Genomic DNA, 12,241 nt, shown 5'->3' on the forward strand with positions numbered 1-12,241 from the left:
GATATCTCTGTCTCTCTGCAGTAAATGGGGGGTTATTATTCTCGCTTCATTTGTATTTGGTGTTTAACTCTTAGCCTAGAGGGTTTTTCTGTGCTTAAATGTCTTAGTCACTTATCTCTAAATGTATTTCTGCTGAATAGCTGGATATTTGAGCAGTTTGGTTAGTTGTTGTATACCTACATCAACTTTATTACAAGCTGAGATAAGAACAAACGTACAGTTTTACAAAATAGTACTGCATTTTATTTTTTATTTATTTGTTAAATTGAATATTGTGTTAAAGATTGTACTGCATTTTATTTTTCTGTGTATTTATTTGCTTCACTGAATATTTAGATCTCTCTGTCTCTCTGCAGGAAGTGTGGGTTTATTATTTTACTTTATTCATATTCGGTGTTGAACTCTTAGCTTATTGAGTTTTTCTGTGCTTAAAAGTCTTAGTCACTGATCACTGAATTTATTTCTGCTGAATAGCTGAATATTTGAGCTGTTTGGTTAGCTGTTATATACCAACATCAACCCTATTACAAGTGGAGATAAGTACAAACTTGCAGGGTTATAAGATAGTACTGCATTTTATTTTTCTCTTATTTATTTGTTTAATTGAATATTTGGTTAAATATAGTACTGCATTTTATTTTTCTGTGTATTAATTTGTGTCACTGAATATTCTGATCTATCTGGCTCTTTGCAGTAAATGGGGGGTTATTGTAATCACTTCATTGATATTTGGTGTTGAACTCATAGCCTAGGGGGTTTATCTGTGCTTAGAAGTCTTATGACATTTGGTGTTGAACTCTTAGCCTAGAGGTTTATCTGTGCTTTTAAGTCTTAGTCACTTATCTCTGAGTTTATTTCTGCTGAATAGCTGAATATTTGAGAGGTTTGGTTAGCTGTTATATACCTACATTGACCTTATTACAAGGTGAGATAAGTACAAATTTGCACCGTTATATGATAGTACTGCATTTTATTTTTCTCTTATTTATTTGTTTCATTGAATATTGTGTTAAAGATAGTACTGCATTTTATTTTGCTGTGCATGTATTTGCTTCACTGACTTTTCTGATATCTCTGAGTCTCTGCAGTAAAAGGGGGGGTTATTATTCTCACTTCACTGATATTCTGTATTGAACTCTTAGCCTAAAGGATTTCTCTGTTCATATAAGTCTTAGTCACTTATCTTTGAATTTGTTTCTGCTGAATAGCTGAGTATTTGAGCTTTTTAGTTAGCTGTTATATACCTACATCAACTTTATTACAACCCAAGTACAAACTTACTTTGTTATAAGACAGTAGTGCATTGTTCTATTATTTATTTGTTTCATTGAATATTGTGTTATATATAGTACTGTGTTTTATTTTTCCGTGTATTTATTTGCTTCACTGACTATTGTGATCTCTCTGTCATGCTGCAGTAAGTGGGGGGTTATTATTCTCACTTCTTTGATATTCGGTATTGAACTCTTAGCCTAGAGGGTTTCTCTGTACTTATAAGTCTTAGTCATTTATCTCTTAATTTATTTCATAGGTTCATAGATTGCTGAATAACTGAATATTTCTGCTGTCTGATTAACTGTTATATACCTACATCAACCTTATTACAAGCTGAGATAAGTACAAACTTGCAGTGTGATAAGATCATACTGCATTTTATTTTTCTATTATTTATTTTATTCCTTGAATTTTGTGCTAAAGATATTACTGCATTTTATTTTTCTGTGTATTTATTTGCTTCACTGATTATTGTGGTCTTTCTGTCTCTCTGCAGTAAGTTGGGGGTTGTTATAATCACCTCATTGATACTTGGTGTTGAACTCCAAGCCTAGAGGGTTTATCTGTGCTTATTTGTCTTATGATATTCGGTGTTGAACTTTTAGCATAGAGAGTTTATCTGTGCTTATAATGTTAGTCACTTATCTCTGAGTTTATTACTGCTGAATAGCTGAATAGTTGAGCTTTTTAGTTAGCTGTTATATACCTACATCAACTTTATTAAAACCTGAGATAAGTACAAACTTACTGTCTTATAAGATAGTAGTACATTGTTCTGTTATTTATTTGTTTCATTGAATATTGTGCTGAATATAGTATTTTGTGTTATTTTTCTGTGTATTTATTTGATTCCCTGACTATTGTGATCTCTCTGTCTCTCTGCAGTAAGTGGGGGGTTATTATTCTCACTTCATTGATATTCGGTGTTGAACTCTTAGCCTAGAGGGTTTATCTGTGCTTATAAGTTTTATGATAATCTGTGTTGAACTCTTAGCCTAGCGAGTTTTTCTGTGCTTATAAGTCTTAGACATGTATCTCTGAGTATATTTCTGCTGAATAGCTGAATATTTGAGCTGTTTGGATAGCTGGTTTATACCTACATTGCCCTTATAACAAGCTGAGATAAGTACAGACTTGTAGTGTTATAAGATAGTACTGCAATTTTTTTCAGTTATTTGTTTAATTGAATACTGTGTTAAAGATAGTACTGCATTTAATTTTTCTGTGTATGAATTTGTTTCACTGACTACTGTGATATCTCTGTATCTCTGCAGTTAGTTGGGGTTATTATTCTCACTTCATTGATATTTGTTATTGAACTATTAGCCTAGAGGTTTTCTCTGTGCATATAAGTCTTAGTCACTTATCTCTGAATTTATTTTTTAGTGAATAGCTGGATATTTGAGCTGTTTAGTTAGGTGTTATATACCTACATCAACTTTTTTACAAGCTGAGATAAGTACAAACTTGCTGTGTTATAAGATAATACTGCATTTTATTTTTCACTTATTTATTTATTTAATTGAATATTTGGTTAAATATAGTACTGCATTTTATTTTGCTGTGTATTTATTTGCGTCACTGAATAGTGTGATCTATTTGGCTCTTTGCAGTAAGTGGGGGCTTATTATAATCACTTCATTGATATTTGGTGTTGAACTCATAGCCTAAAGGGTTTATCTGTGCTTATAAGTCTTATGATATTTGGTGTTGAACTCTTAGCCTAGAGTTTTATCTGTGCTTTTAATTCTTAGTCACTTATCTCTGAGTTTATTTCTGCTGAATATCTGAATATTTGAGAGGTTTTGTTAGCTGTTATATACCTACATCGACCTTATTACAATGTGAGATAAGTACAAACTTGCACCGTTATATGATAGTACTGCACTTTATTTTTCTCTTATTTATTTGCTTCATTGAATATTGTGTTGAAGATAGTACTGCATTTTATTTTTCTGTGTATGTATTTGCTTCACTGACTTTTGTGATATCTCTGAGTCTCTGCAGTAAAAGGGGGGTTATTATTCTCACTTCATTGATATTCTGTATTGAACTCTTAGCCTAGAGGATTTCTCTGTTCATATAAGTCTTAGTCACTTATCTCTGAATTGGTTTCTGCTGAATAGCTGAATATTTGAACTTTTTAGTTAGCTGTTATATACCTACATCAACTTTATTAAAACCTGAGATAAGTACAAAGTTACTGTGTTATAACATAGTAGTGCATTTTTCTGTTATTTATTTGTTTCATTGGATATTGTGTTAAATATAGTACTCCGTTTTATTTTTCTGTGTATTTATTTGCTTCACTGACTATTGTGATCTCTTTGTCTCTCTGCAGTAAGTGGGTGGTTATTATTCTCACTTCATTGATATTCATTGTTGAACTCTTAGCCTTGAGGGTTTCTCTGTGCTTATAATTCTTAGAAATGTATCTCTAAATTTATTTCATAGGTTCATAGATTGCTGAATAACTGAATATTTCTGCCGTCTGATTAGCTGTTATATACCTACATCAACCTTATTACAAGCTGAGATAAGTACATACTTGCAGTGTGATAAGACAGTACTGCATTTTATCTTTCTATTATTTATTTTATTCCTTGAATTTTGAATTAAAGATAGTACTGCATTTAATTTTTATGTGTATTAATTTGTTTCACTGACTACTGTGATATCTCTGCAGTAAATGGGGGTTATTATTCTCACTTCTTAGATATTCATTTGTGAACTCTTAGCCTAGTGGTTTTCTCTGTGCATATAAGTCTTAGTCACTTATCTCTGTTTTTTATTTTACTGAATAGTTGGATATTTGAGCTGTTTAGTTAGGTGTTATATACCTACATCAACTTTTTTACAAGCTGAGATAAGTACAAACTCAGTGTATTATAAGATAGTACTGCATTTTATTTTTCTGTTATTTATTTGTTTCATTGAATATAGTGTTAAATATTGTACTGTGTGTTATTTTTCTGTGTATTTATTTGCTTCACTGACTATTGTGATCTCTCAGCCTCTCTGCAGTAAGTGGGGGTTATTATTCTCACTTTGTTGATATTCGGTGTTGAACTCATAGCCTATAGGATTTCTCTGTGCTTATAAGTCTTAGTCACTTATCTCTGAATTTATTTCTGCTGAATAACTGAATATTTCAGCTGTCTGATTAGCTGGTATATATCTACATCAACTTTATTACAAGTTGAGATAAGTACAAACTTGCAGTGTTATAAGATGGTATTGCATTTTATTTTTCTATTATTTATTTGATTCCTTGAATATTGTGTTAAAGATAGTACTGTATTTTATTTTTCTGTGTATTTATTTGCTTCTCTGACTATTGTGATCTCTGTGTCACTCTGCAGTAAGTTGAGGGTTATTATTATCTCTTCTTTGTTATTCGGTGTTGAACTCTTCACCTAGAGGTTGTCTCTGTGCTTATAAGTCTTAGTCACTTATCTCTGAATTTATTTCTACTGAATAGCTGAATATTTGAGCTGTATGATTAGCTGTTGTATACCTACATCAACTTTATTACAAGCTGAGATAAGAACAAACTTACAGTTTTATAAGATAGTACTGCATTTTATTTTTCTATTATTTGTTAAATTGAATATTGTGTTAAATATAGTACTTCCTTTCATTTTTCTGTGTATTTATTTGTTTAATTGAATATTGTGATCTTTCTGTTTCTCTGCAGTAAGTGGGGGTTTATTATTCTCACTTCATTCATATTCATTGTTGAACCCTTTGCCTATTGGTTTTCTCTGTGCTTATAAGTCTTAGTCACATATCTCTGAATTTATTTCTGCTGAACAGCCGAATATTTGTACTGTTTGGTTAGCTGATATATACCTACATCAACCTTATTACAAGCTGAGATAAGTACAAACTTGCAGTCTTATAATATAAAACTGCATTGTATTTTTCTGTTATTTATTTCTTTTGTTCAATATTGATTTAAAGATAGTACTGCATTTTATTTTTGTGTGTGTTTATTTGCTTCACTAAATATTGTGATCTCTCTGTCTCTCTGCAGTACATAGGGGGTTGTTATAATCACTTCATTGATACTCAGTGTTGAACTCTTAGACGAGAGGTTTTATCTGTGCTTATATGTCTTATGATATTCTGTGTTGAACTCTTAGCCTAAAGGGTTTATATGTGATTATAAGTCTTAGTCACTTATCCCTGAGTTTATTTCTGCTGAATAGCTGAATATTTGAGCTGTTTGGTTAGCTGTTATAGACATACATCAACTTATTACTAGCTGAGATAAGTACAAACTTGCTGTGATATAAGATAGTACTGCATTTTATTTTTCTGTCTATTTATTTGCTTCACTGACTATTGTGATATCTCTGTCTCTCTGCAGTCAGAGGGGGGTTATTATTCTCATTTTATTTATATTCCATGTTGAACTCTTAGCCTAGAGGGTTTCTCTATGCTTATAAGTTATTGTCACTTATCTCTGAATGTATTTCTGCTGACTAGATGAATATTTGAGCTTTTTGGTTAGCTGTTATATACCTACTTCAACCTTATTACAAGATGAGATAAGTACAACCTTACAGTGTTATGAGATAGTTCTACATATTTATTTTTTTTATTTCTTTGTTTAATCGAATATTGTGTTAAATATAGTACTGCATTTTATTTGTCTGTGCATTTATTTGTTTCACTGAATATTGTGATCTCTCTGTCTCACTGCAGTAAGTTGGGGTTATTATAATCACTCCATTGCTATTTGGTGTTGAACTATTAGCCTAGAGGATTTATCTGGCCTTAAAGTCTTAATCACTTATCTCTGAATTTATTTCTGCTTAATAGCTGAATATTTGAGTTGTTTAGTTAGCTGTTATATACCTACATCAACTTTATTACCAGCTGAGATTAGTACGAACTTACTGTGTTTTAACATAGTACTGCATTTTATTTTTGTGTTATTTGTTTCAATGAGTATTGTGTTAAAAATAGTACTGCATTATAATTTTCTCTGTATTTATTTGCTTCTCTGACTATTGTGATCTCTATGTGTCTCTGCAGTAAGTGGGGCATTATTATTCTTACTTCTTTGGTATTCAGTGTTGAACTGTTAGCCTAGAGGGTTTATCTGTGCTTCTTAGGATTAGTCACTTATCTCTGAATTTATTTCTGCTGAATAGCTGGATATTTGAGCTGTTTGGTTTGCTGTTATATACCTACATCAACCTTATTACAAGCTGAGATAAGTACAAACTTGCAGTGTTTTAAGATAGTACTGCATTTTATTTTTCTGTTATTTATTTGGATCACTGAATATTTTGTTAACAATAGTACTGTTTTTTATTTATTTGCTTCACTGACTATTGTGATCTCTCTGTCTCTCTGCAGTAAGTGGGGGATTCTTATTCTCACTTCATTTATATTTGGTATTGAACTCTTAGCCTAGGGGGTTTCTCTGTGCTTATAAGTCTTAGTCACTTATCTCTGAGTTTATTTCTGCTGACTAGGTGGATATTTGAGCTGTTTGATTAGCTGTTGTATACCTACATCAACTTTATTACAAGCTGAGATAAGAACAAACTTACAGTTTTATAAGATAGTACTGTATTTTATTTTTCTATTATTTATTTGTTAAATTGAATATTGTGTTAATATAGTACTACCTTTTATTTTTCTGTGTATTTATTTGTTTCACTGAATATTGTGATCTTTCTGTTTCTTTGCAGTAATTGGGGGTTTATTATTCTCACTTCATTCATATTCATTGTTGAACTCTTTGCCTATTGGTTTTCTCTGTGCTTATAAGTCTTAGTCACTTATCTCTGAATTTATTTCTGCTGAATAGCTGAATATCTGTGCGGTTTGGTTAGCTGTTATATACCTACATCAGCCTTATTACAAGCTGAGATAAGTACAAACTTGCAGTCTTAGAAGATAGTACTGCATTTTATTTTTCTGTTATTTATTTCTTTCATTGAATATTGGTTTAAAGATAGAACTGCATTTTATTTTTCTGTGTGTTTATTTGCTTCACTGGATATTGTGATCTCTCTGTCTCTCTGCAGTAAGTAGGGGGTTGTTATAATCACTTCATTAATACTCAGTGTTGAACTCTTCGACTAGAGAGTTTATCTGTGCTTATAAGTCTTATGATATTCGGTGTTGAACTCTTAGCCTAAAGGGTTTATCTGTGATTATAAGACTTAGTCACTTATCTCTGAGTTTATTTCTGCTGAATAGCTGAGTATTTGAGCTGTTTGGTTAGCTGTTATACACATACATCAACCTTATTACAAGCTGAGGCAAGTACAAACTTGCAGTGATATAAGATAGTACTGCATTTTATTTTTTATTTATTTGTTTAATTGAATATTGTGTTAAATATAGTACTGCATTTTATTTTTCTGTCTATTTATTTGTTTCACTGACTATTGTGACATCTCTGTCTGCAGTCAGATGGGGTTATTATTCTCACTTTATTTATATTCCGTGTTGAACTTTTAGCCTAGAGGTTTTCTCTGTGCTTATAAGTTATAGTCACTTATCTCTGAATTTATTTCTGCTGACTAGATGAACATTTGAGATGTTTGGTTAGCTGTTATTTATCTACTTCAACCTTATTACAAGATGAGATAAGTATAACCTTGCAGTGTTATAAGATAATTCTACATTTTTATTTTTCTGTTATTTCTTTGTTTCATTGAATATTGTGTTAAAGATAGTACTGCATTTTATTTTTCTGTGTATTTATTTGCTTCACTGAATATTATGATCTCTCTGTCTCACTGCAGTAAGTGGTGATTATTATAATTACTTAATTGATATTTGGTGTTGAACTATTAGCCTAGAGGATTTATCTGGGCTTAAAAATCTTATTCACTTATCTCTGAATGTATATCTCCTAACTAGCTGACATATACATACATCAACCTTATTACAAGATGAGGTAAGTAGAAACTTGCAGTGTTATAAGATAGTACTGCATTTTATTTGTCTGTTATTTATTTGTATCATTGCAAATTGTTTTAAAGATAGTACTGCATTTTATTTTTCTGTGTATTTATTTTCTTCACTGACTTTTGTGATCTATCTTTCTCTCTGCAGTAAGTGGGGGGTTATTATTCTCAATTCATTGATATTCGGTCTTGAACTCTTAGCCTAGAGGGTTTCTCTGTGCTTATAAGTCTTAGTCACTTGTCTCTGAATTTATATCTCCTAACTAGCTGAATATTTGAGTTGTTTAGTAAGCTGTTATATACCTACATCAACTTTATTACCAGCTGAGATCAGTACAAACTTAACTGTGTTATAAGATAGTACTGCATTTTATTTTTGTGGTTTTTATTTTTTCAATGAATATTGCATTAAAAATAGTACTGCATTATGTTTTTCTCTGTATTTATTTGCTTCTCTGACTACTGTGATCTCTATGTGTCTCTGCAGTAAGTGGGGGTTATTATTCTGTCTTCATTGATATTTATAGGTTCATACTAGGCTATATGTCCTAGGGCATTTATAAGCCTAGCCAGAGTGTGTTGGCTTTCGCCACCCATTTTAAATTAATTTTGCTATGCCCTTTTTCGAGGTTAGTATACTGTGCCTCTGTCTAACAGTGACACAGAAGTGATACCCGGGGTAAACCTACGATCTCCCATCCACTTATCAAGATTCCTCTTGAAGAGAGTCAATGAGGGACTCTGCCTAACCTGGACTGAGATTTTATTCCAGAGTGAAGGGAGCCTCTGGGTTATGAATCTGTCCCTCCAGCATGTCCTATTTATTTCAGTGCTGAGGTTCAAGTCTCTCGAGCGCTTAGCTCAATGGGATTTGGGTTTTCTGAGGTGCAGCATGTCCAATAATTCCGGGTTGGACATGGCTTTATACATCAGGCACAGATCAACTCTGAGCAGGCAGTATGCCACTGAGTAGAGCTGGAGTTTCTTTAACCGGGCAGTATATGGCATCTGTTTGTGCCCTTTGATCCTCTTGGTGAGGAACTTTTGGGGTCTTTCCAGTTGCTGCAGGTGTCTGGTAAGGTACATCCCAAAAGGGGCATTGTACTCAATTATGGGCCTGATGAGGGGTGAGTAAAGAGGCACGATGACCTCCCCTGATCTAGATGTGAATCCCTTCATGATTAGGTGGGCTATATAAAATGTTTTTCTAACCACTTTGGCCACGTGGTTGTCAAATGAGAGATTGCTATCAACTTGGGTCCCCAGGTCCCTAATTACTTCTTCTGTACTTAATGGATTACCACCTATGTGGTAATTTGTGGGCACTTTGTTTTTGCCAAAGAGGATGACTATACACTTTTTGGCATTTAGCTTGAGGCCATGACTCTGGCACCAGTTGTCTGTTTCTATGAGGCCCTTTTGGAGGATGCTTGTGTCGGCTGAAGAGTTGATTATGGCGCCCAGTTTGCAGTCATCTGTGAACTTGGTCAGCCACAGTCCTTTCATGTTGGCCTGTACCTCTGAGAAATATATACCGAACAAGAGAGGTCCCAGGACTGAGCCTTGTGGGACACCACTTGTAACTGGTTTGGAGTGTGACATGGCTCCAGCAATTCTAACCATGTGGGTTCTGTCCTTGAGCCAGTTTGCAACCCATCTAGTGACATAGGGGTTTATATTTAAGCTGGTGAGCTTATCTATAATGCCCGAGTGGGGTATTGTATCGAAGGCTTTTGCGAGGTCCAGGTAGGCTGTGTGGACCACCTTCCCCTCATCAATGGCCTTGGTGACTGTTTCAAAGAAATCAACCGGGTTTAAGAGGCAGGATCTGCCCTTAACAAAGCCAAACTGGGTAGGATCCAGTATCTGTAGGTCCCCAATATCTTTATTTATGAGGTCCATGATGATCCTTTCCATAGCTTTATAGACCAAGCTAGTCAGGCTTATGGGGCGATAGTTTCCAGGATCCGTTGTGGCACCATCTTTGTGGAGAGGGACTACTGTTGCTGTACGCCACTCTTTGGGTACATATCCTGTAGTAAGGCTGAAATTGAACAGTAGTTTTATGTTTGGATTTAGCTCTTCTTGGAGTTTATGTAGGACGCAGCCTGGGACACTGTCTGGTCCCATTGATGCTGTGTTTTTTGCTTTGGAGAGGGCGGCTCTTACCTGAGCATCTGAGATATCAGTGGGGCAGTACTCTGCTGGGATAGATATTTGCCCTTTTGGTGGGGAGGGGGGGGAGAAGCTTGCGCTGAACCTGTCAGCTAGGATGTTGGCAATGTCTGTAGGTTCGGTGTATTTTTTGCCATTTTGGACTAATTCTGAGCATATCTCAGAATTCCCACCAGGTTCCTAACATAACTAAAGAAAGCCTTGTTATTATCCTTAGTGTCCTGTGCAATTTTTCTCTCGAAGCTGGCCTTAGACGATTTTATGTGTGCCCGTAGTTTTTTGCTAATACTGATCAGAGATGCCTTCCCTTTTTGGGATTTTGCTCTATCATGTAGTAGCTTCCTCCTTCTATTGTATAGTTTGTTTATGGCTGGGGTCCACCAGACAGGACATCTGCCTTTGGAGGATTGGGTCTTGGTTTTATTTGGGATTGCATGATCCATGCATTCCTGAAGGTGTTCATAGAATGCGTTTATAAAGGATTCTGCGGTCTGGGCCATATTTTCCACTGGCCCGGGGGCTTTGAAGGATTCCACCTTGGTTTTGAGGAGTGTGAAATTTGCTTTAGAAAAGTTTTTCACTGTGGTTTTCTGGGCAGGGGGTGGTGTCAGGATGTGAATATCCAGTGATTAGTTTATGGACTGATCTTACCAGTGAGGGATACACTTCTGGTCTGGAGCATAAAGTCCCCATGTTGGTGATGATCAGGTCCAGTATGTTTTCCCCTCTTGTGGGAGTGGTAACAAGTTGTTCCATAGCATTTGAGTTTATAAATTTAGGAACCTTTGGCCTAGGGTGTTGGCGCTAGAGTAATGCTCCCAGTCTATGTTTGGGTAGTTGAAGTCGCCCAATATAATGGTGTTTGGAGAGACCTTCGTATTTTCCAGTGTTCTCAGGAAGGCCGAGTGGGGCTCCTGGGTTTGGGAGGGTGGTCTGTAGCAGGCTATAAACTGGAAGGCAGTTTTACCCACTGTTAGTTGCACATGGATAGTCTCTGATGCTTCGTGCTGTGCCACCAACCTGGAGGTGTGGGTATCTTTGACGAATATTGACACCCCCCCCCCCTCCTTTTGTGGTTCGGTCCAAGTTTTGAGGCCGAAAAGCATGGTATGAGGTATAACCTGGTAGTGCTGGGGTGCTCTCAGGAGCCTTCAACCAGGTTTCTGTTACTGCACAGATATTGATGTTCTCCATGCTAAGGAGAGTTTTGAGTGCATGCATCTTGAGGTTTAGACTTCTGGCATTGAGTAGCATTACTATTAGTTTCTTATCCCTTGTGATACCTATGAAGGTGGGTTTGTCTTTTGAGCCTTGCCTAAAAAAGGCACTATGGGGGTAGCTAGAGCCTTTGCCAATATCGAAAAGTCCAGGGGTGACAGGTGTAAGCCATCCCTAGCAAAGCATCGTGGCTTGTCGAGCATGTCATCCCAGGCTGACAGGCATTGGATCCCCTTTGAATGACACCAATACTTAAGCCAATTGTTGAAATTGATCATCTTGTCTTCATATTGTGGCATCATTCTTGGTGAGGGTAAGATGCTACTCAAGGTCAGGGTCATACCGGCCTGGGCTACATGCTCAGAGAGCTCCTCTATGTCTCTTTTCATGTAGTCCAGGGAGGTACGTCTCAGGTCATTCACACCAGCATGGACAATGACTGAGTCATATTTGTACTTGCCTTGGAGTGATCTGAGTGCTTGTGTTATGTGGCGGATCCTAGCGCCTGACAGGCAGCTCACCGTGACCTTCTCCTTGTTCAGCCTGGTGAGCGGGATGTCAGTGTGCCTGACGATAGAGTCACCTATTACAAGTGTATCAGATGTGTTGTTTAGCCTTAAGGGCTGTGACTGTTC

This window comes from Protopterus annectens, chromosome 4.part0 (genome assembly GCF_019279795.1).
Source record: "Protopterus annectens isolate FY-2018-M chromosome 4.part0, PAN1.0, whole genome shotgun sequence".
NCBI lineage: Eukaryota > Metazoa > Chordata > Ceratodontiformes > Protopteridae > Protopterus > Protopterus annectens.